General features: G+C 42.2%; 1 protein-coding gene across 1 annotated transcript in view; it reads right to left on the bottom strand.

Annotated features, from left to right (window-relative positions):
• CSNK1E (casein kinase 1 epsilon) overlaps positions 1-26,242 on the bottom strand; it is a 796,028-nt gene extending 769,786 nt beyond the window's left edge. Inside the window, exon 1 of the mRNA XM_044068413.1 lies at positions 25,675-26,242. The gene's annotated coding sequence lies outside the window, so the exon portion shown is untranslated. The remainder of the gene's footprint in view (positions 1-25,674) is intronic.
• Between the last annotated feature and the right edge of the window lie 1,682 nt (positions 26,243-27,924).

Genomic DNA, 27,924 nt, shown 5'->3' with positions numbered 1-27,924 from the left:
TGAAAAATTTAGATGCACGCTATCAAATTCTTGCAGTCTTTAATCCTGCTGATTACTTAAGTCTGCTGTAGAGAGTTATCATTATTCTCTTGTGTTTCAACAACCTGGGGTGGGGGGCATATCAGGGGCAACCGTAACTGCCAAGGCCAAAATGGGGCTAAAAGGAAAACACTGGACTATCAAATCAACTTCACACCATAAAATGAATTTACAGATATGGGAAATGTGGAGCCCACAAAGGAATCCCAATCCCCATTTATATATTGGTGCATCTCTGGAACATATTCCTTCAGCAGGGATGAGGGAAATGAAGTTTTTGCACCCGATACTGGGGCCAGGGATGCAAACAGATTACAGCAAGGTTTTTCCCAGCTGAGAGAGAATTTATGCTATCCCAGGAAAACCAATATGGGCGACTATCAAAAAGCCTTACTGCCCATTAACACAGCAGTAGTGGGTCCCTCCTTGCTGTTTTTGGTAGCATACCACCACCACGAGTCAGCGTAGATGGTAATTAACTCGGAGAAAGGGAGCCCTGAAATACCTGCAGGGCTGGTTTCAGAACAGACTCCCTCTCAGAAATTAGCAAATTCCTCAATGGATCAGCAAGGAGCCAGTTGTCCAGGTATGAAAATACCTTGACCACTTGCAGCTCCTGTAGCAAAGGTAACCATAGCCTCTGAATTTGGTTGCTTTTATCCACCTTGTTCTGCACACTGGCCACTCGTAAGTGAAGGGACAGAAGACTACACACTTCCAGAGAGTGAGACACTTGGGCAAGGCTTCAATAATGAAACAGATGTCTCTCCCACAGCCTAAAAGGCCACAAAAATATGTATTTCTGCCAACTGCAACTTCAAGGCTGGTTACAGCACTGGAAATTGCCATGACCATGAGTTTTCATCCATATACCCTCTACCTGCCACTAGCCATAAAAACACAAAAGCGGAACAATCACAGGGAACAAACAAAACCAAGTTTTATTAGCGCTTTTGGAAAGAGTATTATCTTTCCTTCTTCAGACAAACTGCCTTCGTTAAAACCAGATATATATAAACTTTTCAAATGGTTACTTGCTTAATTGGCATAACTGCCACTAACATTTAAAGCAACAGCAAAAAACTCTATTAAAACGCCCTCAACAGTAAATAAAATGTAACAGCACTAAAAACATCAGAGTGCCATTAACATATTTAACTAAAACCCGCATTAAGAACCATATTGAACATTTTATTTACTGTTGAGGGCGTTTTAATAGAGTTTTGCTGTTGCTTTAAATGTTAGTGGCAAATATGCCAATTAAGCAATTAACCATTTGAAAAGTTTATATATATCTGGTTTTAACAAAGGCAGCTTGTCTGAAGAAGGAAAGATCATCCTCTTTCCGAAAGCGCTAATAAACCTTGGTTTTAGAAGGAAAGATAATCCTCTTTCCGAAAGCGCTAATAAACCTTGGTTTTGTTTGTTCCCTGTGATTGTTCCTGTTGCTTTGCCTTTGTGTTTTTACTAGTTTGTATCGCCTTTGAGTGAAGTGGGTTTGCCACAAGCCATACGCAACTTATGTTGATGTGTGCGCTGCTATACCTCTAAAGCACCAGTAACCAGGAGTCTGGAATTTCCCCACCAAAAACTACATATTTTGCCCTACAGTTCTACCTTCTAGTTAGTCAACTATTGTGTTAAAAACCATTAAAAAAGTCTGAAGGGGTGTGAAGAAAAAAGTCACTTGAGTAAGCTCTGCACAATATCCCAAAACGCATTCAGGCATGACACCAACAGTTTACTTGATGTGCGTTGCTCTTGTTGCACTGTACAGTCTCAATGACATTGCCTGGGTCTTTGGTGCTGCCTCTGGCACCTTTCCCCAAGTTGCTTTCTCTGCCTAGTCTTAGATTGGGAGGGAAAGGACCAATGTTTGGAAGGGTAGTGTCTACTGAGAAAGGGGGGCTGCACCTGCAGGAAATCTAACAGTCTGCATAGTCAGCTTCTTCTTTGGGGCCCAAGAGGAATTCCTTGTCCAAGGGGGGATTTAAGAGGTTTGATTTGATATGCTTAGAGAGGGACTGTTCCCTCAGCCATGACGGTCTCCTAACTACAGAGCCTATAGCTGCATCTCTGCTGGCAGCTTCTACAGCATCATACCCACAGTGGAGAGAATGTTTTGCTACCTGGGAGCTGAACTGCAAATGTCCAGTAACTCCTTAAAGAGCCCCTTGTTCTCTAAATTCATAAGCTTCTGCCTCACTTGATCCAATAAATTCTCCTGCTATTTTATCATGTGGAACTAGCAGTTTAATGCCCTCATAGACAAGGTGGCAGAAGTGTAAACTTTGCCAAATCTAGGGTCCTGCTTCCTTTCAGTGGGCAAAAGACTTCTGGAGGAGCTAGCTCTGGCTCTTTTGGGACTGGTGGTCATGACCTCTGGATCAACTGCAGGATTCTTAAAGAGATGCTTATGAGAATACAAAATCTGTCAGATTTTCTAGTTTTCTAGAGGCAGGAAGGAAGGAGTCTGGCTTCAAAGAATCCTGAAAGACATTGTCAACAACCTCCAAAACCAGGAGGGATGGCAAGAGGTTTATGTTCTGGGAGGTAAAGAAATTCCCTTATCCTTTTCTTGGACTGAGGGCAATCCCGAGCTTCCTACTGAAAATGTTCCCTCAAAGTGTGCAGTGTTTCCCCAAAAGACAAATCCTCAGGAGGGGAAGCAGAAGACAGATTCTCCTCAGTATCAGAGTCTTCAAAGGATGCCATAGAGGGGTCCTCTTCAAAAACAGAATCCTCATCTGACTCGTAAGGATCAGAGAAGGACTTCTGGGAGGGATCTTTTTGTTTTTCATGGGAAGGGAATAAGGCCCTCTGCCAATCTCACAAGGTCCTGCTGATAAACCTGTAGGTCTTGGCTGGAGGTGAGAGGAAGCCACTTTCCTAATAGAAGCTCTCGGTCCTGCTGATAAACCTGTAGGTCTTGGCTGGAGGTGAGAGGAAGCCACTTTCCTAATAGAAGCTCTCGGTTTAGACTTGGCAATTGCAACATCTGAAACACGGACACCCGTTTCCCTTGGAGGATGGCCGGATCTGCCTAAACTTAGATTGGTCAAAGGACCAATGTTTTTGACATGACCTCATCTTCCAATTTTTTTTTTTTGACCATGGCTTTTGCTTTCGGGTCAAAGAGGAACTCCTCGTCCAAGGGGGCACAGACATAAAGGCCTAGCTCCATGCAAAGTCAGCTGTACTAGAGGAATTTAACAGTCATTTAACTGGCTTGTGAGCCGCCTTCAGAGTTTTGGTTTTGTATAGTGCTTAGAAATTATGTACATGCCTACACGTTCTTATAGAATAGCCGTCTCCCCAACTCCATCCCACACCCCAGTTTTTGTATCAGAAGTCCGAGAATCTAAAATTGCTGGTTCTAAGGAGGAGAAAAAAAAGAAAAAAAAAAAGAGAGACTCGCATCTACCTTTTAAATATCTAAGACCTCTACCTTATGTATAGCACTTAACAGATTCTCTTCTATCAGGCCTATTACACATTTTCAAAGTCCAATGGTACCAAAACACCTGCTCAAGGGAATTTGTTTCTTTCTGCATAGTAAAGAGAACATGAGGGATGTCTGTATCACAGATAACAAAAACCAAGGGGGATGAAGGAAGTGATCATGCAAACGTTTACCATTATGGTAATTTTCACAGCTGCGCATGTTCATCATCTTTATCACTGCTGCAGTAACCTTAGCTATACGGTTGCATTACTTTAGCCAACTACATTTGGGAGATTCTTCACAGAAAAAAAAAAAAAAAAAAAAGGAAAAAACACTGCTAGCTTTAAACCAACTTTCCTTAAAAAGGAAAAATGAACCCCCCCCAAAAACAGGAACTTATCTGCCCAACAAAAGAAAGCATAAGCCAACCGTTAATCCTCAAAAGCCTGAGATGAGCATACTCTGTGTTGGTAAAGCTCTGAAATGCTCCACAAGAATCTTGTCTGTTTCCATGGAGAGGAGCAATAAAGTACAGTTTTGTACCTACCATAAATGTAGATGTCCGATAGGAATGCATCTGCAGTCCTTACAAATGGGTTGTCCTGTCGTCAGGCAGCCCTTCGGTCGGCCGGATTCCAAAGTCTGGGTCTGGCCTCGGCTGGTGTCGCACTTCACCCGACGTCATAGCTGCAGTTATTCGGGTATAAAGGCATCAGCCGACGCCATTTTCCTCAGTGTTTCTTGCCCCAGATGCCAGGTGCCCTCTAGGAAGGCTAAATTTGGATAAATGCAAATGATTCCAAATAGTAGAGAGCAAACAAAAAATAAGCATGTATGTACATATATATACAAACAAATACACCATAATAGATTCCCCCAGCTAGCTACAAGATGGGCAAATACCCTAGGAGGGTGGGTAATCCTGACTGCAGATGCATTCCTATCGGACATCTACATTTATGGTAGGTACAAAACTGTACTATGTCCTTCAAGGATGCATCTGCAGTCCTTACAAATGGGTAGAATACCATAGCCAAACTGGGGGAGGAGGAGAAATGAAATTATGGTGTAGTTAAGATCCCTTGCAAAACAGCAGTGGCAAAACCTGCTCGGGATCTAGAGTATAAAGGTAAATTATAATGCTTGGCAAATGTATGCACGGAGCTCCAAGTAGCAGCCTCTAAAATGTCTTTGGTAGCCACTCCTCGTAGAAAAGCTGTGGTAGTGGCTGTAACCCTTGTAGAGTGAGGCCTGATGTTTTCTGGAGTTTTCTTCCCATGGTAGGAGTAACAAAATCTAATGCAATTTCCTATCCACTTAGAGATTGTCTGTTTTGAAATTGCTTTTCCTTCCATTCCTGTTGCATATGCTACCAGTAGCTGGTCAGTTTTTCTATTGCCCTTGGTCCTGTCCAGGTAGTAGCGTAATTGTCTATGCACATCCAAGGTATGCAACAGTCTTTCTCCCCTGTTTTGTGGGTTGGGGAAGAATGTAGGTAGGTGGATAGCCTGATTCAAAGATACTCTGGAGACCACCTTAGGCATAAAAGTAGGATTTGTTCTCATGGACACTCTATCTTGATGGAAGATCAGGAAGGGCTGTACTGCCATTAATGCCTGTAGCTCAGATACCCTTCTTGCTGAAGTGATTGCCAGCAGGAAAGCAGTTTTCCATGATAAGTATTGTAATTCTGCTGTTGCTGCTGGTTCGAAAGGAGGGAGTGTCAATTTTTCTAGCACAAAGTTCAAGTCCCATGCTGGCAATGGTGGCTTCCTAGGTGGTTTTACATTTTTAATTCCTCCAGTCTTCTCACATCCTCTGCTCAGGCAGTTTCTGAGAGGACTGGAGGATCCAAGTCGTATTCTGCTGAAATAGCTGATGCATGAATCTTAATGGAAGAATAGGACAGGCCTTTGTGGAAGAGCTCTGCCAAGTATTCCAGGATGTTGGCTAGGTTTACCAGCGACACATTTTCTCCTTTTGCAGTACTCCAAATGGAATATCTTTTCCATTTTGCTGAATATTTTTTTCTTGTTGAGGGTCTGCGAGACTCCAAGATAATGTCTTTAACCCTTTGGGATAAATTTAGGTTATTTGTTCTTATGCAATGTTCCAGGCAGTCAGCTGCAGTGTTTTCAGGTTTGGATGCAGGGTGTTGTAGTTGTTCTGTGTTAACAGCAAGGGAACAAGGGGTAGGGGCCATATTTGTTCCCGAGACATGCTCCTCCGTAATGGGTACCAATGTTGTCTTGGCCAGTCTGGAGCTATCAGAATGATCCTTGGACGGTCCTCTTTGATCTTCAATAGCACCTTGTGCATCAAAGGAAGTGGTGGGAATGCATATGCTGTCAGGTTTTTCCAACTGAAAGATAGGGAGTCCACCTTCCAAGCAAGTGGGTGGTACGTCCTTGTGCAGAATTTCTTTAGTTGGTGATTGCGTGGGGATGCAAATAAGTCTATTTGTGGGAGTCCCCATTTTCTTGTAATGGTTTTGAAGATGTCCGGATGCAGCATCCATTTGTGGGCATCCGTGGTAGTTCTGCTTAGTATGTCTGCTAGAATGTTTTCTTTTCCTGGTACAAAAATTGCTTGCAACTGAATGTTGTAGCTCAGGGCCACATTCCAGAGGTCCATTGCCATCCGGCATAGAGGGTACGAATGTGTGCCTCCCTGTTTGTTGATGTACCACATGACTGTGGTGTTGTCTGTCCTTATCAACAGTTGACCTTGTCGAAGAAATGGTCTGAATGTCTGAATTGCCAGTTTTACTGCCAGCATTTCCTTTTGATTTATGTGTAGGTGCAGCTGGTCCTGAGTCCATAAACCTTGTATGCACTTGTCCAGCATGTGGGCCCCCCAACCAAGGTCTGAGGCATCCGTTGTGATGGTTTGGCTTGGTTGAGTGTTGTGGAAGGGCAATCCTTCGTTTAATTGACAGGCCTGAGCCCACCATTGGAATTCTTGCTTCAGGCATGGAATTATTGGAATTTGGGTTTCTAGGCTGTGCTTGTGCTGAGACCATAAATTCCTTAGGTACCACTGTAACTTTCTCATATGCAGTCTGGCATGTGGAACCAATATTATGCAGGATGCCATGAAACCCAAGGCTTGCAGGACTTTTCTTGCTGTTAGATGGTTCTGCTTTGTTAATGCCAAGAAGTAGAGAGGGAGTTGCTCCTGTTTTTCTACTGTTAGGAATGCCATTTTTTCGATGTGTCCAGCTCTGCACCCAAAAAGGTTATCCTTTGGGATGGTATCAGCCTTGACTTTTTTATATTGACTGTGTATCCCAGGGCTTGTAGTAGGTAAATGACCCTTTTCAAGTCTTCTGCTAGCTTGTTTTGTTGTCCGCTTGTATCAGGCAGTCGTCCAGGTAAGGGTAGATTTGGATTCCCTGAAGCCTGCAATGAGCAATTACTGATGCCAGGCATTTCGTGAACACTCTGGGCGCAGTAGATAAGCCAAAGGGCAATGCTGAGAATTGATAATGCTCTGATCCTGCAAGAAATCTGAGTATCTTCTGCAATTTGGTCGTATGGGGACGTGCAGGTATGCCTCCTTGAGATCTAGAGTTACCAGCCAAGACTCCTTGCCCAGCATGGGAAGAAGCTGCTGTAGGGTCAGCATTTTGAATTTTGGAACAATGAGGAATGTGTTTAAAGCGGACAGGTCTAGAATAGGTCTCCATTTGCTTTCTTTTCTTGGTACCAGGAAGAGTCTGGAGTAAAATCCCTGTCCTTGCTCCATAGATGGTACCTTTTCCACAGCTCTCATTCTTATTGAGTTATTTGTTTTAGAGCTTCTGCCTTTTGATTTGGAGGTAGGTTTGGCATTCCTCTCTTCCCTGGTAGAGTATGGAAGTGAAACCTGTAACCTTGGTCTATTGTCTGCAAAATCCACTTGTCTCTTGTGATGTAATGCCAGTTTACTGAAAATAAAGCTAGCTTCCCGCCCAAGGGTGCTTCTAGTTGTTCCCTGGTAGGCGGTGCTAGAGCCAAGTCACTGTGATTGTCCTGTAGTAGTGGTGGTGGCTGTGTCTGTGGCTGCACCTCGCTGGTTGTTACCCTGCCACTGGCGTCCCCTGTAGGCACCCCTGGATTGACTTCTGCCTCTTGAACGCCTATTCCTGCCTCTCTGAGCTCTGGAGGAGTCTGGAAAGGTCCAATTCTTGGAGGGCCAATTCCTGCTAAACCTTGGAGGTTGGACCTGTAAGAAATCTTTCACTGTTTGGACAGATTTTGCCTTCTCTTCCATCTTCTTCAGCACCTGTTGTGCAGGAGAGCCAAACAAATTGATCTTGTCCATGGGAGCATCCAGTAGTTTTGATTTAACATGGTCTGGTAAGGCCTGCTCTTTTAACCATGCATGCCTTCTGATAACTGTGCCAGTCATGGCTGATCTAAAGGAAGCCTCCAGTGCATCATAGCCACATTTTAAGGAATGGTTACTGACTTGCTGAATGTTATGTACCATTTCCTGAACAGATTTTTTTGTCTAATGGTTCATCAGAGGACATTTTTTTTGGTTAACTGGTCTAGCATAAATTCTTGATACTGGATCATGTGGAATTGACAGTTCAAGGCCCTAGCTGAAAGAGTAGCAGAAGTGTAAACTTTTTTACCCCATCTCTCTAAGGACCTGGATTCCCTTTCAGAGGGAGGGTTTTTGGCAGAGGTAGCTGCTACAGCCTTAGGACCCTGGGAGATAGTCTCGGGATCTGCAAAAGGAGCCTTATACAAATGGTAATGCGTGTCCGGGACCCTGTAGTACCTATCGGGCTTAGCAGGGGCCGGAGGTAGTGAATCAGGAGCAGTACAAACATCATTAAATGCATCATCTACAACAGAGAGAACTGGAGGTATGGCTAAAGGCCTATGTTGTGGTAAATGCAGAAAAGTTCTAAGCCTTTTTCTAGAGTCTGAAAAATCCTGGCCCTGCCACTGAAATTGTTCCCTCATAGCATGCAAGGTTTCCCCAAAGGAAAATTCCTCAGGCGGAGAGGCAGAAGGAATTGACTCTTCAGCATCAGAGTCTTCATAAGGGGAGAAAGAAGCCTCTGGAGGGTTTGTATTATCTGAATCATCAGAGGAATCATCTGAAGAAACTGGCTCAGGGGGCTCTGCTCTAGGCCTCTACTCTGGAGGTGGGTGAGGTTGGGATCCCCGGATTAAAGAAATGAGATCCTCTGCTAGACTAAGCATTTGTGAACTAGAGCTAGGCCTGTGAGAGGGGGTCTTAGCAGGCACAGATTTAGTAGTTTTAGCTGCTTTAGCCCTGGCAAAGGCCTTAATGGACATGGATGCAGGTGGCCTAGCAGCTCCACGTGCAGGGGTAGAGATATCCAAGGGGATAGTGTCAGATAATTCCTGAGAAACTGCAAGAGCAGGAGGGATTTCAGAAGCTGATTCCACCAGATTGGAAGAGGCCTCGGTAGGAGGTAAGTTTTCGGCTGAAGGAAGAACCGCTTGCTCGGTTTCAGCCGAAACAGAGACACTTGCGGTTGGCTTAACCGCGGTTTCGGCCGAAACCACAGACCGCGAGTGTCGGTCCTTTTCCTTGCGCTTTTTTAGATATTTGCGTAGTCGGAGGATCCGACGGCATAAATTCCTCAGCAAATTCCGACAGACGTCTAAGCGTCAGTCGGTTAAAAGAAGCACAGGCTAGACAAGCTACTACGTTGTGGTCTGGGCCTAAACAAGGTAAGCAGTAAGAATGGAAATCTTTATGAGGTATTTGTTTCCCACAAGTTAAACAGTTATTCACTTTTTCTGACATCGGCTGAGGCAAGAAAGAGTCCCCAACGGGGTACTTAGCTTTTTAGGAGTCTTCGGTAGTAGTAGAAGTATTCGGTAGTAGTAATCTCTGGTTCTGACTGACCGGCACTTGCGAACAGCTTCTGCTTGGCGCACGCGGCAAGAAAGACTGAGGAAAATGGCGTCGGCTGATGCCTTTATACCCGAATAACTGCAGCTATGACGTCGGGTGAAGTGCGACACCAGCCGAGGCCAGACCCAGACTGTGGAATCCGGCCGACCGAAGGGCTGCCTGACGACAGGACAACCCATTTGTAAGGACTGCAGATGCATCCTTGAAGGACATCGTTTCTATTTTCCATGTCAGGGAACCCAAGAAAAAATAGCACCACATACTCATCCCTGGAGAATATTGGCAATATATTGGTGGACAAATTCAGCACAAACTACTTCCTCATCTCCCCCAAATTCCTCACAGCATACAAACATGCCTGCTCTAACCCCCCCCCCCCCCCACAACACGACCTATGAGCAAGCCCTAAGCACTACCTCTAAGGATATATATATATTAAAAAAAAAAAAAAAAATATATGGTGCTTGTTGGGGCCCATAGAGCATTTTATCAGCGACAAACACTGCTGACTCCATTTTTCACCTATTCAATCTCTGCTTGTACTATGGATTCACAAGTATTTTTATGGCACGGGAGCATATTTTTTTTTATCTCAGCCTTCAAAACGTTGACCTGAACTAATCTGGGTTTAATTTTTATCTTGCCTCTAACCTCGTGGACTTTGAACGCATAATTATAGCATAAGACTTCAGTAGATCAGTTCACACTGCGTACCAGGACTTTACCAAAAGCTTATGTCTACATACCCCATTCCACACTGTGGCGTCAATAAGTTAATCCAATTAAAATGTAGGCACCTATGTTACTTACCGCATAACAAACTGGCTCACCAACAGAGTGCTGCCTGCTGGTGTTGCAGGCACGCTCAACTAAGAAAGTTACCAGCACAGACCCTCAAGGGATTAGAGCTAGAAGCACTCCTCTTTGCTTTAATGTGTCAGAAGTACACACCACACACACCTAAAGCCTGGGGCTTACTAAATTGGTCAATGACTGCATACTCAGAGCTGTCAATATCCCAAATGATCAGAAGGCTTAATTTGTACTAATAAGCGCTGCTTAGACCATGCCCCCCCAAAAAAAACTAAACTTCCATCAAAACATAAACAGGGCCCACTGACAGCACAGACATCCTTTATGGAACAGACTCCCTTTAGAAGGTTAAAGCAGAGTAGTTGCACAATCCTTTAATGAGACCTGGATGAGCATGTAAGCACAGCCATGGTCCAGCCCCCCCCCCCCCCCCATTCATAGAAAAGGGGCTGAACTATATTAGTACCCGATTTTCACTCAAGTCTTGGTAAGTGGGTGGGATTGTTGGTTAGGCTACAAATAGTCCACTGGATCAACCGCCTAGTATGAACCAACGACATATGAATATAAAAAGGAACAGTGAGACAGACATTACTAGATTGAAGAAAAAAACGTGAAAACCAGACAAGGTAGAGAGGCCAAGGTTTGCTGTCACCAACATAAAGTTGATATTATGGGAAGGAATAAAACATAATAAAAATTCAAAACTATACTAGACTTTTTCCCACTTTCCCTCTTAGAAAATTGTTTTCAATATTTCACACTTTTTAGAAACCACAGTAATGCACAATATTACTGCCAAAGCTATGGACCTGCTTGTAAAACCTCCCATTACCATCTGTAACAAAATATGAACCACAACAGAAACCACAGTAATACAAAATATTGTCAACTGCCAAAGCTATGGACCTACTCATAAACCTCCCATTACTATTTGAAACCAAATATGAACCACATCATCTAATCTAAGCATTTTCCTTAAGAGTTACATAGTACCCAAGCAGACAGAACTAGAAAGTTAAAGGCAAGCTTCAACCCTATGCCACCTGGTGATGCGAACATTGGATCTACATTGTCACTGTTGAAGTGATTCCCATTTTTGCACTTGGGTTTGGGGGTAAAAAGAGTTATGGATGGATACTTCTGAAACTGAATGTTTTGTAAAAATGAAAAACAGCATGCCTGTACAACTTTTGCAAAATATTTCAGTAGACATATGCCCACTTATCTGGCTCACCCCAGTAGTCCTACCCTGCAGTCTTCCTGGAAATAGCTAACAGAGGAAACTAGTTTGCACAAACGTGTACAAGTGGTCTTAACAGCAGCTACTAGAAATACATCTTTAAATGCCCCTACATTCACCGCTGCAGTACTCCTTACAAATGGCAATTCCTTGCCGGGAAGCCCACCATCCGGGCCAGGTTTACCAAAGTCTACAGTCACTTTTAGGTACACAGAGTCACCTACACAATCCTTGAATAGGGCATAAAGGTGACAGTCGGGCGTACTATCCTCAGAAATTCTTTGTCTCCAATCTGAACGCTGTTTTAACTGGTCTGTTACCTCCATTTTTGTAACACGTTTTTCTGTTTGTTGGCATTCCTGTGCCTACTTCTTGTTGAAGTCCTCATCATTGCAGATAAATAACCACTTGGGTTTTTGGTTACTTTTTCCTGCTTGTTTTGTGCTGTTTGGGGTTAATGTCATCCAGGAAGGGTAAATGCCAGTGTGGGAGACAGATTGCCCAGGAAGGCCACCACGATAAGTGTCTTTTTTGCCTAGGTGGTGCTCACGATGATGCATCTTGTTCAATTTGTCAGGCGTTTGTCCCAAAAACTCTTTCCTTGTATCTTGAGAACCAGCATCTTAAGCTTCTTGCTGCAGATACTTTAGATGGAACTTCCTGCCCAGAAGGTCAGGCGTCAGGGAAGAATGCACAAAGCAAGACTGAATCTTCCTCTATCCAGCATCTGTTGTGAGTTTCTCCTGAAGTTATTACGAGCATGGAGGCTCGTCCAGTTGTTTTGTCAGATTCTTCTACCATGTCTAGATTGGAGGCAGGCAAGGATCTGGCGAGCAGCATGTCCAACAATGCTTTGCAGGCATCCATTTCGGGCAGAGAACCACGGTTGGCTATTTATGAGGGGTCTAGAAGGGTTCCACAGTTTCTCTTTAGGGAAGAAGTTTCCAAAGAAGTTCCCAATGCAGTTGTGGAATGCCATTTTGAGTCTGGGCCTTCTCAGGTTTCTAGGACGAATGCCCCCTTAAAAAAAAGAAAGAAAGAAAGAAAGAAAGAAAGAACTAAATCACATTTCTTCTGCTCCTAGGGGTCCACAAAGTGAGCGGCAGGCCTTTACTCAGGGGTTATTTAATACTTTACTGTCAAGGCCTCAAGGGGTTTCGGTTCTTGCTCCGCCTTGGTCCTCTTCTTCCCCTAAAAGGCCCAGATAATTTAATTCTTCTGAGGTGGAGTCTATAATGACGACTCCCTTGTTTATTCTACCCAGATTCTCTTTCTCCTTTAGATTACAGGTCTGAAGTGGAGGATTCTCATACTCTAGATAATCCTTAGAGGAAATTTCTTTTGGGGACACAATCTCTAGAATGATGGAATTTTAAGTGAGATTGTGCCCAGGTTTCGGATAGCCATAAGAGGTACGAGTTACTGCAGATGGAATCTCTTAAACCTGCAGCCATTCCTCCTGTCTTGCCTGCTTTATTGGATGTCTTTTCCAATACCTTTATAAAGCGCCAGATTCTCTGCCCCCAAGAAGTCCGATGGGTTTTATAAGGTGCCTAAGGAGTGTTCCTTTTTGTTTAAATGCTCTGCTGCTGACACCTCTTTGTTGTCTGTAGCCTGTGATAAGCTGTCTCAACTGCTTCCTTTGTCCAAGTTATTTCCTTCTGAAAAGGACGGTAGAGCCATGGACAGGCTGGGTAAGGTGGTTTATACTTCAGCTACCCTAGCTTTTATGGCTATTAATTATCAGACGCATATCTCCAAGTATGTCTTGGCTCTTCTTTCTGATCTTCCAGACTAAAGAGTAAATCTTCTGCTCTTTCTATGCTTGGGACTTCTCAGCTAGTTCGGCATTCTATCAAATGTAGTTATGATGCAGCAGATGCCTCTTCTAGGGCTGCTGCTTTTGGTTCAGTTCTTAGGAGATATTCTCGGCTTAGGCTTCAGCCTTTGCCCAATGATAGTAAGGTTAAGTTGAAGGATGCTCCTCTGGATAATCTTTTGTTTGGTGAAGCAGATGCTGAACTATAAGTCTTTTCAGGACAAGGGGAAGGCTTTACAGGAGCTTAAGCATGTATTTGTTTCTCCTGTGCCTAAATTTCAGTGAAAATACCCTTCTAACCCAGCCTTTGTTCGTAGGCAATTTTGCCCCCCTAAAAAAAGGTAAAAAAAAAACTGTAGTAAAACAGACTCCTCCTGCCAAGGCCACTCAGGCTGCAGGGATTCTTAAGCCTTCCTTTCCTGACAAACCAGGTGCTGTCTATCTGCCTGATCCCAGCTACATCCCCCCCCCCCCCCCGGTTTGGCTCCAAATCACCCAAGATTCTTGGGTTGTGTCAATTTGGCAATGGTACTTCATGGTCTGGATTTCCCACCTTCCTTTTATGGGCATTACTCACCCTCCTTGGAAACTTCTTCCTTTTTTCTCCAGAGGTTCTTAGAGATCTCGTCTCAGGGTACTATTCAAGAGGTGCCCGTGTCCCAAAGGGGGTGAAGGGTTTTATTCAAGAAAGTTTCTAGTGCCCAGAAAAGAAGGTACCCGGAGAGCTATTCTAGACCTCTCCCATCTGAAGGTGCCTTCCTTTCAGATGTTGTCCTTTTAGTTCCTTTTCCTCTCTTGCTCCCTCAGGCTTTTCTGGAGTCTCTGGACCTCAAGGATGCTTATCTCCATATTTCGATCCATCCTCTTTTCTGAAGACTTTTGTGTTTCTCTGTTGATTCCTGGCATTTTTAGTTCAGTGATTTGCCCTTTGGCCTTACTGTCTCAAGGGTATTCATCAAATGCCTCACTCCTGTGACTGCCTTTTGCAGGCTTCAATGGATCCAAATCTTTCCTTAATTTGGACGACCCACTGATTCAGGCATCTTCTCCACAGATCCTTTTGCAAAATCATTTTACCATTTCTCTTCTTCAGAGTCTGGGGTTCACAAACTTCAAAAAGTCTACCCTGCCTCCTCAGGATCAAGTCATTCTGGGTTGCAGGATTCAAACAGTGCCAATGCTGACATCCCTGCCTTCCACAAAGGCAATAACTCATTTTTCTTTCAAACTTGTCTTCCCCTGGCCTCCATTACAGCCAGGGTGTTTGAGAACTCTGGGTTTCATGGCTTCCACCATTCCGATGTTCCCTCTGGCCAAACTCCACGAGGAAGTTCCAGTGGTTTCTGAAGTCGGTGTGGCTTCAGCGTGTGCATCCTCTAGACTTTCCTTTTCCTCTTCTCCCATGTCTCAAGAACGAACTTCTATGGTGAATTCAGCAGCTCTCAATCCAGAGCTCCCTTTTCCAACCTCCTCTTCCCTCTCCGGACCTGTTCACAGATGCTTTAGATGTGGGATAGGGAGCAACGTTTGGCTCCCTGAGGGTTAATGGAGTGTGGTTGTCTTATCAGCAGGAGGAGAACATCAGCATCAAAGAGATGAGCACTCTTATGCTGGCCCTTCAGGCCTTTCGTCCTCTCTTCTCTCCAAGGATTCTCAAGGTATTCACAGACAATACCACAGTTATGTGCTACATCAACAAATGGGGGTACAAAATCTTTGAGTCTTTGATGGCTGGAACTTCTGGTATGGGATCTGGCTATCCAATAACAAGTGACATCAGGCAGTTTATATTCCTTCAGATCAAAATGTTGTGGCAGACAATCTGAGCAGGTCCTTCATTTAATCTCACAAATGGATGCTTCACAGGAGATTGCTCACCAGTGGGGTACTCCTCAAGTAAATCTCTCTACCTCCCCTGTTTTGTGCTGGAATCCTAGGTCCTCTGGTATGGAAGGTGGACAGCCTCGCATTTTCTTGGAAGTGGATGGTTCTTTATGCATTCCCTCCCCTTCCTCTCATTCCAAGAGCCCTGTTCAGGATGCTCCCAAAATCTTGTTGACGACTCCCTTTTGGCCACGACAGCGCTGGTTCCATCTACTTCTGCATCTAGGCAAAGGCAATCACCACAAGTTACCTCACAGGGTGGATCTCCTCACACAAGACAAGGCGTTCCATCCATTCCCACCTGTCCACACATCAACAGACACTGTGGGCGATAGAAAACAGGTGTCTGTGAGGGATAAAAACCCTAAGGATGTGCTGCAGGTCCTGCAGGAAGCCAGGAAACCTACTACTAGAAAATCCTACTTGTCTAAATAGAAGAAGTTTTCTATTTTGTCTCTTACTCGTGACCTGGACCCACTTTCAGTCGATGTTCCTATGGTTCCCTCTTATTTGTGAGAGCTGCTCAATGCTGGTTTGGCCTACACTTCTACTAAGGCCCACTTTATCAGCTCTCTCTGCCCATCTGCCTTTAACTCCAGTTAGCTTCCAGATTTGAGGCCAAGCAATTTCTTAAAGCCACCCTTAATATCAGACCTCCCAGGAAGCCTGTTCCTCCTCCCTGGGATCTTAATTTCATTTTGGAAAAATTGACTCAGACTCCTTCTGAGCCTGTTTCAGCTTTCTTGGAAGATGTTCTTTTGTTAGCGCTTACTTCTGCCTGACTGGTGTCAGAGTTGCAACCATTTATGACTTCTCCACCTTTTTTTGGATATTTCATGAGGACAGGGTAATCCTTGTGTACTAATCTTTCTTTCATGCCCAAGGTGGTCAATGAGTTGTCACTTAATCAGTTTATTAAATCTGACTACTCCCCCCCCCCCTCCACAATTTTGACAGCGAGAGGGTGCTGCATACCTTAGATGTGCATAGACTGCTCAGATTTTACTTGGATAAAACTAAAGCTACCAGAAAATCTGACAAGTTAGTAGTTTCCTTTCATCCCAAGTCTTTATGTTTGGCTGTTTTCAAGCAAACTATTTCCACTTGGATTTCAAAAGGACATTTCCTTGTGTTGCACTTTTCATGGCGTGAGCCCTCCTTCCTCTGTCAAGGCTCATTCCACTAGAGCTGTGTCTTCTCTAGTGCTTTTTTTCAAAGGCTTACATGCCAATTCTATTCTTGAAACTGCTACCTGGACTTCTGTGCATACCATCTAACTGGTAATGTTTGCTAAAGGTATCTCCAGAGCAAGAGCTGGTTTTGCCAATGCCATTCTTCATGGCTTGTTAGAGGGCTCTGCTGCTTCCTCCTCCAAGTTTCTTCTTGAGCTTTGGAACTCTCCCATTTGTAAGGAATACTGCAGCAGTGAATGTAAAGACATAATATAACTGTGTAAAAAGTCTTACCATAATGGTAGAGGTCCTTGCCTTCACCGCTGCAATATTCAATCCCACCCTCCACCCCCCTGGTCTTTTTTCCTTCCTGGATGAGCAGGTTCTCCTTGGTTTTCCTAGGACTGCTGTTCCTACTGGGGCAATCAGTTCTGAGGATGGTATGCCTAAACATCACCTTTATGCCTACCCTATATGCAAGGAGTGTGTAGGTGACGTTCAGCGTACCTTAAAGCAATGGTAGACTTTGGTAAACTGGACAGACGTTGGGCTTCATGGCAGGGAAACCCCATTTGTAAGGAATACTACAGCGGTGAAGGCAAGGACATCTACCATCATAAGATTTTACACAACTGTACTTTCTTGTAAACAACTGTGCTAGCGTTTTGTATAAAAACTATGTCATCAAGCACACATTTCAATGAAGTACAGTTCAGATTTTTGCTAGTGATAAGGCAACACTGTAAACTGATCTAAATGCAGGCTTCTCTGCCTTGTACCATGTTCAGAAAGGATACAAACAGTGGAGAAAGAACACAGCTTTTCATTCAAAATATGCTGAGAAATATTTCCACAATGTCTTTCTTGAGCTGGCCACTTTTCTATCTTATTCTGTGTTTACCGTCCTAAGGTACTTCATGCTTATATGTCCATTTCCCATCACCTGCTTTTAAATTCACTCTTTCACAGGAATACTATAATTATTGTATTGATATGTGGTTTTTAGTTGTTTTAGATACATTAATCAAGCACATCATCCATAACAGCCCGCATTACACATTGACAGCAATCAAACAGATTTCATATGCCAGGCAAAAGAACTCCACCAGCGCAATTACTAAACAAAGTGGTGCAGTGGTGTGATGACAGATCCATTTCATGGTAAACTAGCAACTGTGCTTAACAGTTTCAAAAATTATTTACATTTGCCAAAATTGAAGTTACAGCTAAACTAATTTCATTTAAATGCAGCACCTAAAAAATGCAGGCAACACTGAGCGATGGATCACTTACCATATAAAACCTAAACCCTCACCTTCATAATTATGACTAGAAGGGCAGCAAATCGCAACTTAATTATCCAGACAGAAATGGGCATTGTTCTTCTTCAAAACCATCTACTGTCATTATGGGGGCTGTGTTACACCAAACACAAACTGCAGCCCATATCATGCATGCCTCCTTTCCTGTTCTGTTTACTTAGACCACACTCCTTTGTGCAGCAGTCCGACACTATCCTCCAACATTTTAACACAGTAACTTTGCCATCCCCACACTTCCAATACAGCTAGATGTAGGCTATGGGGCACATTCTTAAAACGGTACAAGTGCACCAAAATGAAAAGGTAAACATCAAACCAAAAAAGTGACCAAAATGGCATCTTTCCTACAGTCAAAACTCTTAGCTGCCCAAGTTTTCTCTGTGCCACAAAGCAAAATTTATATCACCCAACCAAAAAAAAATAAAAAATCAACCATCTTATTTTACATTACAGATGCACAAAGTTTAAAATGCTTTAAAATTCAAAACGAACCACATTTTCAGTTCCATTTAACTAACAACCTCAATACAGACTTGATTAAGCTCACACTCTGAAAATCAGCTCAAGAGGAGGAGGAAGAGAAAGACACATACCACACTCCAGGGCAGTTATTACAATGTACAAACAATTTAAACTAAACTATGGAGCTACACTTAAGAGCACAAAAAAGTATAGTTACGTTAGGAACTTAAGACTCCAAAACACAAGCCGTTACTATATTTTGTAATTTGGTGCTATAATACAGACTCTGGGGCAATTCCTAGAGCTATCAAATCAAGTATACAACAAGAAAACAAAATATTGGCTACTAATAGGAGGAACAAGACCACACATACTAAAAGCCTCCAACCAACAGGTAGCTAAGAGGGTTAAATAAATACTTCAAAGGCTAAATTTGAAGAAAAATAGCTTCTCAGGCAAAGGAAAACCACAAAGCTTTCTAGAGCTATGCCGGCAGAACTTATTGCAAATGGCAACACCCACAACAAACTGATAGCTTTCCCAAACTTTTGGCTGACAGGTTCAGCTTAAAATTTCTCTCCCCACTCCCCCCTTGCAATCCATAGGAAATAGTAATTGTTGTGGGGGATTGCACTAAGGAACAGGCCATTAATGCACTTTCCAACACCAAAAATACTACATTGACGGGCCAATAGTATGAAACATGACCTCTCTGTTCCACTTGAATCACTTTTCTACCGGAGCCTACACAGTCAGGTTTTGTGCCCAAGGAATGGAGAATGGCTACAATTATTCCCCTGCACAAAAAAAGAAGAAGTCCAACCACTGAGCCAGGTAACTACAAGCCCACAAGTCTCACCAGTCTCATATGCAATGCCACAGAAAGAATCATCATGTACATGATGAATGAGGACATAGGTAACCTGCACACACTAGACTAGACCATCACAGATCGGCTATGTTAAAGGAAGGCCATGCCTATTAATCTGGTGTACTTTTCTGAGAGGATCACCAAAAAGAAGAAGGCAAGACTGTGTACACAGTTTACCTTGACCTGGTCAGTGCTTTTGATACAATACCCCACATAGAAAGGTTCACTAATTTAGGTAGAAACCCTTTTAAACCAGCCGCTGGATAGCTAACTGGCTCACTGATAGGACCCAGGAAGTAAAAAAAAAAAAAAAAAAAAAAAGTGAGGCCAGTCACTAGTGGAGTCCCCCAAGGATTGGTACTAGGCCCACTGCTTCTTGGCATCCATTTCTCTGAAATGGAATCAAACGCTGAAGGTTTATGACTGACTAAGGTTGGCAGAGGATTGCAAACTGAGGGTTATAAAATTTCCTGCAGACACTAGCATTCTTCAAGAACCATCTCGGACTAACAAATAGTGCCAAACTATGGTCTTTTAAATCAAATGCTGAGAAATGCATAAATGTACTCTGGGAAGTCAACCATCCCGACCAATTGCTACATTGATAATACACCCTTTTAAATCAAACCAGTGGTCAGGAATCTGGGTATTCATACAGATAGATAGTAGTTTTACCTTTGACCACAGTGGTGAGGATTTGTTTTGCACAATTAGAAGTAAAGGCATGGCATCTAGGTCCAAACAGGTCATTATCCCACTGTACTCCACCCTTACCAGACCAATCAGTGCTCCCTTCGGTTTGTAGCTGACCAGGTATATGCAACTAGAACAATCCCAGGAGGTTCCTGCCTTTTGCTAAGTGCCTTAAAGCCTTATCCCTCTACTCAAATCTCCTATAGATTGTGAGGGTGATTTAAGCCTGGCTTACAAGGCATCTGCAAACTCCACACTTATGAACATGCAAGAGATTCACAAGTCCATTCCTGCTGCAGGGATTCTTGAACGGTTAGATTTCAGCAGAAGCATAAAGGCTTCTCTCTGGCATACCCTATGGGTGTACCAGATCTTAAAAACACTTCACTCTAGTATCCATTTGTTTTGATCTAATGCTGCCTTAAGCGGTCTGCAAAAGTACTGTCCTGGGAGGACATGTACTGTGCAATGATGTTATCCATACCTTCTGGGTCAAATCCCAAATGTACAGCATAGCCAGCTTGTACGGGAGACAGAAATTATCACAACTGTAGTATTACCTGTCCCGATAAGGAGGAAGCCCTGCTATCAAATATCTCCAAATGCTCCAATTGCTCAAATGGCTACATTATTTTTGTTCTGCAAAACACAGTTACTGGATTCATGCACCTGGCCTCGAACCTCAAGAACCACTTGTCCCTCTTTGCTACAGGAAGGTGTAAGAAGGCATTTAGAAATTGTCCTCATCTGGGGACCCACCGAGTGAAATCCTGTTTCTTTCTGGAACCTACCATTTAGCCAATACCTTATATTAAGGCTGTTTACTTGTTGGGGCATTATACTCCATTGGTCTCTTGGCAAGGGTTGAAACTAAACTGTAGCTTCTTTTATGATATGCAGGACCTACCTGGACTGGGGTAATTCCCATTGGTCTGTAAACAACTCCAGCCTCTCCACTGTTTTTTTTGTTAAGGACGTGGCATGAAAGGAGTAGAGTGGGGATTGAGAAAGGTGCAGAGGGGAATAAAGGCATAACTGCTCAAGGTGGGTGTCCTAGCCCAGAGGACTCCCAGGTCTACTTTCAGAATCAGTTTGCAACTTCTTAGAGTATTTTATATTCATCCCATTATTCTTGTTCTGTAGAAGGAGACACATTAAATTTTGCTCAAACAGTTCCGGACATATCTAGGTGGTGGTAAGTGAATAAGATCCTTAACAGCTTGCATGGTCTTCCCTTTTTCCTGAGCACCTTGTCTGCAGAGGGTCCAAAGGAGGAACTTATCTACTGGTATACCCAGCAGCCATGCTTTATATGCAAGAGGAATGACTCCGAAACCAGACATGCCTCCATAACAGAGATCCAATGGTAACTGCCCTGCATAATGCATCAGCTACATCATAGACATCTCATGGAATGGCTGGCCAAATGGGAACCAAGGTTACACAACTCCAACATTTCCCTCTTAAGGCCTTTGTACAGTATTCCCTCAGTCTTAAAGAAATGCTGAAACTTAAGCAAGTGAGACTGGAGTTGAAGGTCTTAAATGGCTAGGGTAGCAGAGGTAGAATTCATTTTTCCAACTTTGCCAAAAAGCCTACCCTCATTGGATTTCCCGGTTGTAGTTTCACCTGATCCTTTGAAGAAATCAAAAGGAGACCATTGCTAGAGGAGATATCTAAACACATGGTCTGGCTTCTTTGAGGCAGACGGCTGGGAAATCAGGCTGCAAAACCACCACCAACTCAGGTTTCAGTATCTTGGTTTGGGTGTATACTTAAGACAGACCTTGGGCTGCAGGCAGGTGAGCCAAGACCTCTATGCAATGCCTTTCAAACATCCTCACTAAGATCACAGGGATAATCATCCTCCCCTTTGGAGACACCCTAATCAAGCACTGGAGTTCAGGGCCCACAAACTCTGAATCCATTCAGCAAGGAAGGTTTAGCTTGTAAGGACATGGTCGCCAGAGAGGCCTCAAAAGTAGGTGCCAGGTACAGGATCTGTGTCTCACCAATACTGGTATAGTAAAGTCTGTAGAGGGGGATCTCCAGCATCAAGACTAACTGGCCTCCGAACCACTCTTTGTGATCAGGTACTTCTCTTTTTGGGAAGTGAGAAAAGGGAATAGCAAATGGGATGGCATACCTAGGCCAGCTATGTGATCTTTTGAGCTTCACTGTTGGTCCAGAACTCAATTACCCACATGTTAAAATAAGCATATTCTGGCAGTTGGGTAGTGTGCTCCCAACCCAGGCAAACTGAGGGGGAAAAAAAAGCTACAAATATCCCTTGTGCTGAATATGCTTACTACATCTCAAACAATTGCTAACTTTACTTAACCAACACATTGACAAACAATGCTTTAAAAAAAAAAATAATAAAACTCCCTACTAGTAGTAAGGAAAACTCCCCAGTAGGGTACTTTTCTGAAACACATGCTGCAAGCCAACCCAAAAGATTGACAGTGCTTCTGTTGAGTACATGGCATTAACTGGACTACATTCAAAAAATAAATCAATATTAGAATTGTCTGTGCTATGAACAAACTTTTGCTGGTATCCAAGAAAAACGGAAAGACTGCATGGAAGTTCAGGCACATTTGTGATACATCTTTAGTTTGTCATGATTCAAGTATGCTACATAAATATCCAACAACTCTGCTTACAACTGAAAAGTAAAACGTGTTTATGCTTTTATAGCTTTTTTTTTGAAATTGCAGCCTTGAAGGCAACATCACAGAAAGCAAAATGTACAGTTCCCAAAATACTTCAGGCTCTCTAAGAAACTTTTTTGCTCCCATTACTCTTAAGCTAAGAGTTACAGCAATGTGCAAACACCGGCATCAAAATGGTTTTAGGTCTCATTCCAACATAAATATTCAATGTAATTGCACACAGCATAAAGAAATGTTCCACAAAAAAACAAATTTGGAATAGCAACAATAATTACAATAACAGCAATATTACAGTAACAAAATTCACAACAAAAGCTACATTTTAAAACATATTTACTGCGATGGTGCACGAGAGAGAAGGAAAAACAATTCTCCCCAAAGTAGCTATGTAGAAACAGCTCTACATCCCAAGCACTTGAATTCACTGTTTCCATAGTTGAATCAAGACAAGAGTGGGTGTTTATTTTCAGCAACAATGACTACTAGCCTCCACAAGCTCAAGAGACATGATTAACAGAATGAATATGAACGAGCTACTAGACATCATCTCCACATTTGTTTAATGCTAACCATTGGGTCTCCACAAAAGGAGATGCAGACAGTCTAAAGTACCACCACATCCCTGTGCATAACACCATGCTGAATCATTAGTAGACTACAATTACTCTTTAGCAATCCCAATCTGTTACTGGATTCACAAATTAAAAACAGCACTCCAAATTTCACGATTCACATCTGATACAGGCATGTCAAACTGCACACTCCACAACATATTAAATAACACATGCACTGAATTAAAGAAGTGTGAGCTTCACAGTACATGCAACCACCTGGAATAAAAACTGTACAACTAGGACAAGGGTAGAAATATGGGTGGGCCAATTCAAGCCAACCACATCTAGCCAAACTACATGTACCACGTTAAGCAACTGTACTGCCAACCTGGAGAGCACCCAACAAGTGTATTCTCTTTACAGTTAAATCTAACAAATACACTTAGAAACTGAGCAGAACGTATTCTGTTTCCATGCACTTTTACAAGCAGCCCTCAGCAATGCTTTTGTAAATCAAACGCTATGCCGCAATGCTTTTGTAAATCAAACGCTATGCCTCTCTGCCTTCTGGCAGATCAGGCTTTTACTGCAAACAAGGAAATAAACATAAGCACAAATGAAGGTTGCCCCCCCATATCACCACTACACAAAAGTTTGCACACTTAAGTTATTAATAGTTTGGAGAATGCAAAAGCTTCACAAAAGTGTAAACATATACAGTATAGCCAAACTTATATCCAATGTGTGTATAAACAAATCACTCAAGGAAAATCCTGCTGTGCCTGTAACTATTTCTGTTGTTCCCATTAGCAAAAGTCAGTTCTCAGGTACACTCTCTCTCCGGCCCAATTTGCTTACCTCTCAACTTCTTAACAAATTTAGACTTTATCTAGATTCAAAAAATTGGGTGGGGTGAGCGGGGAAAAGGCCCCAAAATAGGAACATATTTAAATATCGCTTGTACAAACTTAGAATGTTGCTCAAATAATAGGATGTGTTAATATCCTTTAGAAAATGCATGTTAAGTCTAAACACAAATGTCGTGTCATTATTTAAATGACTTCAATCCAGTGATTTGTCAAAAGAAAATAAAAAAAAATTTATGAAGAACAGACCAAAAACACGAGGAAAAGATATGGGCAGTTGAGAGGTATGACAATTTAAGTCTCCCTGGGATTTTGTGCATACTGCAACTCTCTACAACATCCACCCTTCTAGCCTGACAACCTTTTTCCATACTATCTGCAGAGACTTCCCTGAAGTGTCAAGCAAGGCAATATAAACAATCATATCCACAAACTTTCTAGAGGGGGTCAACTTTCCTGCTGGAAATGTTTTTTTTTAATTAAAGAAGACACTGTGAATGCTCTATTAACATGCAGAATAGGACAGGTTTACTTGCTCAGATTAAAAGACGAAAAAATGCTTCAACTTCCTCGCATAACCCTTTCCAAAGTATTTAGATAAGATCACGTGATTTGGGAGCCAGAGACAATTCACTATTAACACACCCGAATATAAGAATAGGCACTTCACTGCGTTTTCCAAGAAACGCAAATAATTGACAAGTAAAACTGAGCAAACAACCTCACCCAAAATTAAAGTCTGCTGGAAGTAGTACAAGTTAAAGCAATAAGAACAAGTAGACAGTTATGACAAGAATATCTCCAATCAATAACACTACACAAGTGATCACAATCCTAAACATTCAAAAACAAGCAAGTTCAGATTCAAGACATTCCGATGAGCAAAACTAACCACCGGTATCAACGTCATGACTAACTTTGCACTCTGGCAACCATGACTTATTAACAAAACAAAAACACACTCAGATGGCAAAACAGCAACCTCTCCTAGCACAAAGATTACAATAAAACAACAAAAAATACACACTTTTCTCTTTCAGCAAATGTACACACATACATGCACAATAAGAAGTGGTTTAAAACAATAAGATGTAAGCGCTTGTCTTAACTGCTTAGCTTAAATGAAACATGCAAAAGGAAAGTGAACAATCTTAATCTATACACGCACAAATTAAAAGATTTGTGGGGGAACAATGAATCCTTCAAATGCAAGTCCAAAAGGAAAATGCATTTTGTCATTGTCAGAACAGACATGCACATTGCACCCCCCCCCCCCCCTTCAAAGTCGCACAACTCGACCACCCTCGCCCAATTACAACTAAAAGGACATATCTGCTTGAGGTTAGTGTTGCTCACACTAGAAAACAATCTTAAGCAAAATCCACTACGACTAGGCCAAAAGTCCACTATAAAGTATTTAGACAGTACAACAGAAATGAAACGTGACAAGACAAAACATAAAGCAAATAAATAGCCAGTGTCCAACCGTGACATGCTCACTAACAGCCCATTTCAAAATAATCACATATCAGGTCTACAGGTGTAGACTGCAACCTAAATAAGTGATGACATGTTTTACTGGGCCCAGGAAGTGCTGTGTTTAACAATACATAATATCTTGCTATGTATGCGTACGTCTATATGACTAACAGGAACAAAGGCTGAGCCCATTTCCCAGCCCCCTCCCCCACATCTCTTATAGCAAAAGGAAGAGTACATTTACTCCGAAAAACAAGAGCAAGCTACCTTACCACGAGACAGTAAAGAAAAGCTGTCACCTCCAAAATAAATGCCAAGATGGGGAGGGGAGAAAAACATATGTTACCTTGCTCCATTTTGCAACCTCCGCAAACCTGTACACAAATACTAGCTACAAATTATTTTGCCTATTTACATTGAAAATTAAAAATAATAAAATAAAAACACAAACCTCCCAAATGAAGCCGAATTGAAGGAAATGGCTTTGTCAGTTCCCGGTGTTCTCAGCTAAGCTGGTCTAATCCAAACCCAGGGAGTCAACAGCAATCTTCTCGATGTATTTTTCTTGATGAAAATAAAACAATATAGACCAAATAGAAATATGTATCTGAACGTCCTTGACAGCCTTCATCTACTATTAAAACGGTTTATATTATGTCTTTGTCACTTAGTAAACAACCATTCCATAAGCAAAGGACGACACAGGGGCATCCACTTTCACCCCGACTTTTTACTCCAAGAAAATGTCCTAGATCCTCAATTCAATAACGCCACGTAAGAAGAGATTGTCCCCCTTCTGCCCCCAGAGTTGTCAGCAGGATGGGGACTAACATCAAGGAGGATGAGGCAGGATTGTTGAAGCGGTACGTTCCTCTTGCAGGTTCGCCTTCTCAACAGCCCAACTATAATGCTCTACTCTAGATCCGTTACACAGGCGCTCTAAAGCAATTTGGCATACACAACTTCCCATTCAACCTCCTGATCAGCAGTAACCCAAGTAGTGATGTAAGCCCAGCAAACCTCACTACTGCTAAACACGCCCTCTTTTCTCTCAGCCTTCCCCTCCTGTAACATTTGAGAAGGATCACAGCTGATGCAAAGTCAACATCAGTAATAACGTAATCTTGCTCCTCCTTTAGTATGATGTGTTGTTATTGTCCTTATTAAAAAGGAGCTGCATGGCCCTGTTGCACTGTTTCAGATTCAGAAGCTATTTAATATGTAGAGAAAAAGTATACAGTTCTGTTAAAGGTTACTGATAGTTAAATATACTGGGAAGAATATGGAGGTAGTTTAAATGTTTCTCTGAGTAACTTAACTGTTAGAACGCCTGATTAAAGAAATGAAAAACCCAGAAAAGCTGTAATTGAACTAGGCCAGTTTTTAAGTACCCGTTGTTATTTTTTAAGAAGATTGAAATAAAGAGATTTTTGAGAAAAAAAAAGTACCCCAGGCAAGTTTAAAAAAAAAAGGGAGTTCAGCAGCTCAATAGATTGTTTCCCTTCCCAAGGTTAAAGCCTGGTAATAAAAGACAACTACCTTCAAACGGTGGAGTGTGCACTGGTAACTCTCAACCATTTAGCTCAATAATTCTAGACAAAGCCTAAAATAATGGGGGATAAAGGCCCAAAAGTAGGGACAGATTTTAAATATTGCTCTTATAAAGACTTAGAATGTTGCTAGAATAATAGATTTTATGTCGGGATGCATTTTCTGAAGGATATAAAGTTTGAAACTCAAATGTGTGTCATTATTTAGTGACTTCAGTAGTCAGTGATTTCACAAAGAACTGCACACTTCATGAGGAAACAGACCAAAAATATGAGTGCACCATAACTTTCAATTGTCCGGATATTTGGAGAATGTTCAGATTTTTCCCATATATTTTTGGTCTGTTTCTCATACAGTTTTTGGTTTTCTGGCAAATCATTGGTGACTGAAGTCAGAAAATAATGGTAGACATTTGTGTTTCAGATTTATGACCTTCAGAAAATTCATGCCGATTCAAAACCTACTATTTTATCAACTTTCTATGTATATAAGGGCAATATTTAAAAACTGTCCCCATTTTTGAGCCTTTGTCCTTTCATTATTTATAGCTTTGTACAGAGGCTGAGAAATATATGCACACCTTTGAGTCTTATGAAGTAACTTACCCAGGAAGCAAATTATTACACAGGATTTTAACTTCTATAAATCCCTAGATGCCACTGTAGCACATTTTTGATGTTTCCAACCAAATTCTTTTATTTGGTATCTGACAGTGGTGTTGGTTAACTAGTCTACTGACACTTTTCAGTCTCTACCAGAGGGCAACATACAATAAATAACAGGGTACAATTAAAGATGGCAGGAAAGCATACAATAAGTTGTAAGGTACATTTGTAGATAGTTGGAATACAGTAATAGTTCATACAATAGGTTGCAAAGTACATCTCCCTACACCTATCCTGTATTTCGATTTATTGTCTCATTAAATGTCAGAGCAGTCTCTTTGAGCTGTTTTTTCTGTGCTAAATGAACACTGGTCCTAGTGTAACATACAAAACTATTGATTTTTATAGTTGTTCATGATCTGGTCTTTTACAGTTTCAGACACACATTCTCTCTCTCTCTCTCACACACACACACACACACACACACACACACACATACACATATATGCAAAAACGGTGTCTGTCTCTGGTGTCTAAAGTCGAAG

This window comes from Protopterus annectens, chromosome 1.part0 (assembly GCF_019279795.1).
Source record: "Protopterus annectens isolate FY-2018-M chromosome 1.part0, PAN1.0, whole genome shotgun sequence".
In the NCBI taxonomy this organism is placed as follows: Eukaryota; Metazoa; Chordata; order Ceratodontiformes; family Protopteridae; genus Protopterus; species Protopterus annectens.
Note: the sequence above shows the minus strand (reverse complement) of the source record. Positions and strands in the feature narration are given on the sequence as shown.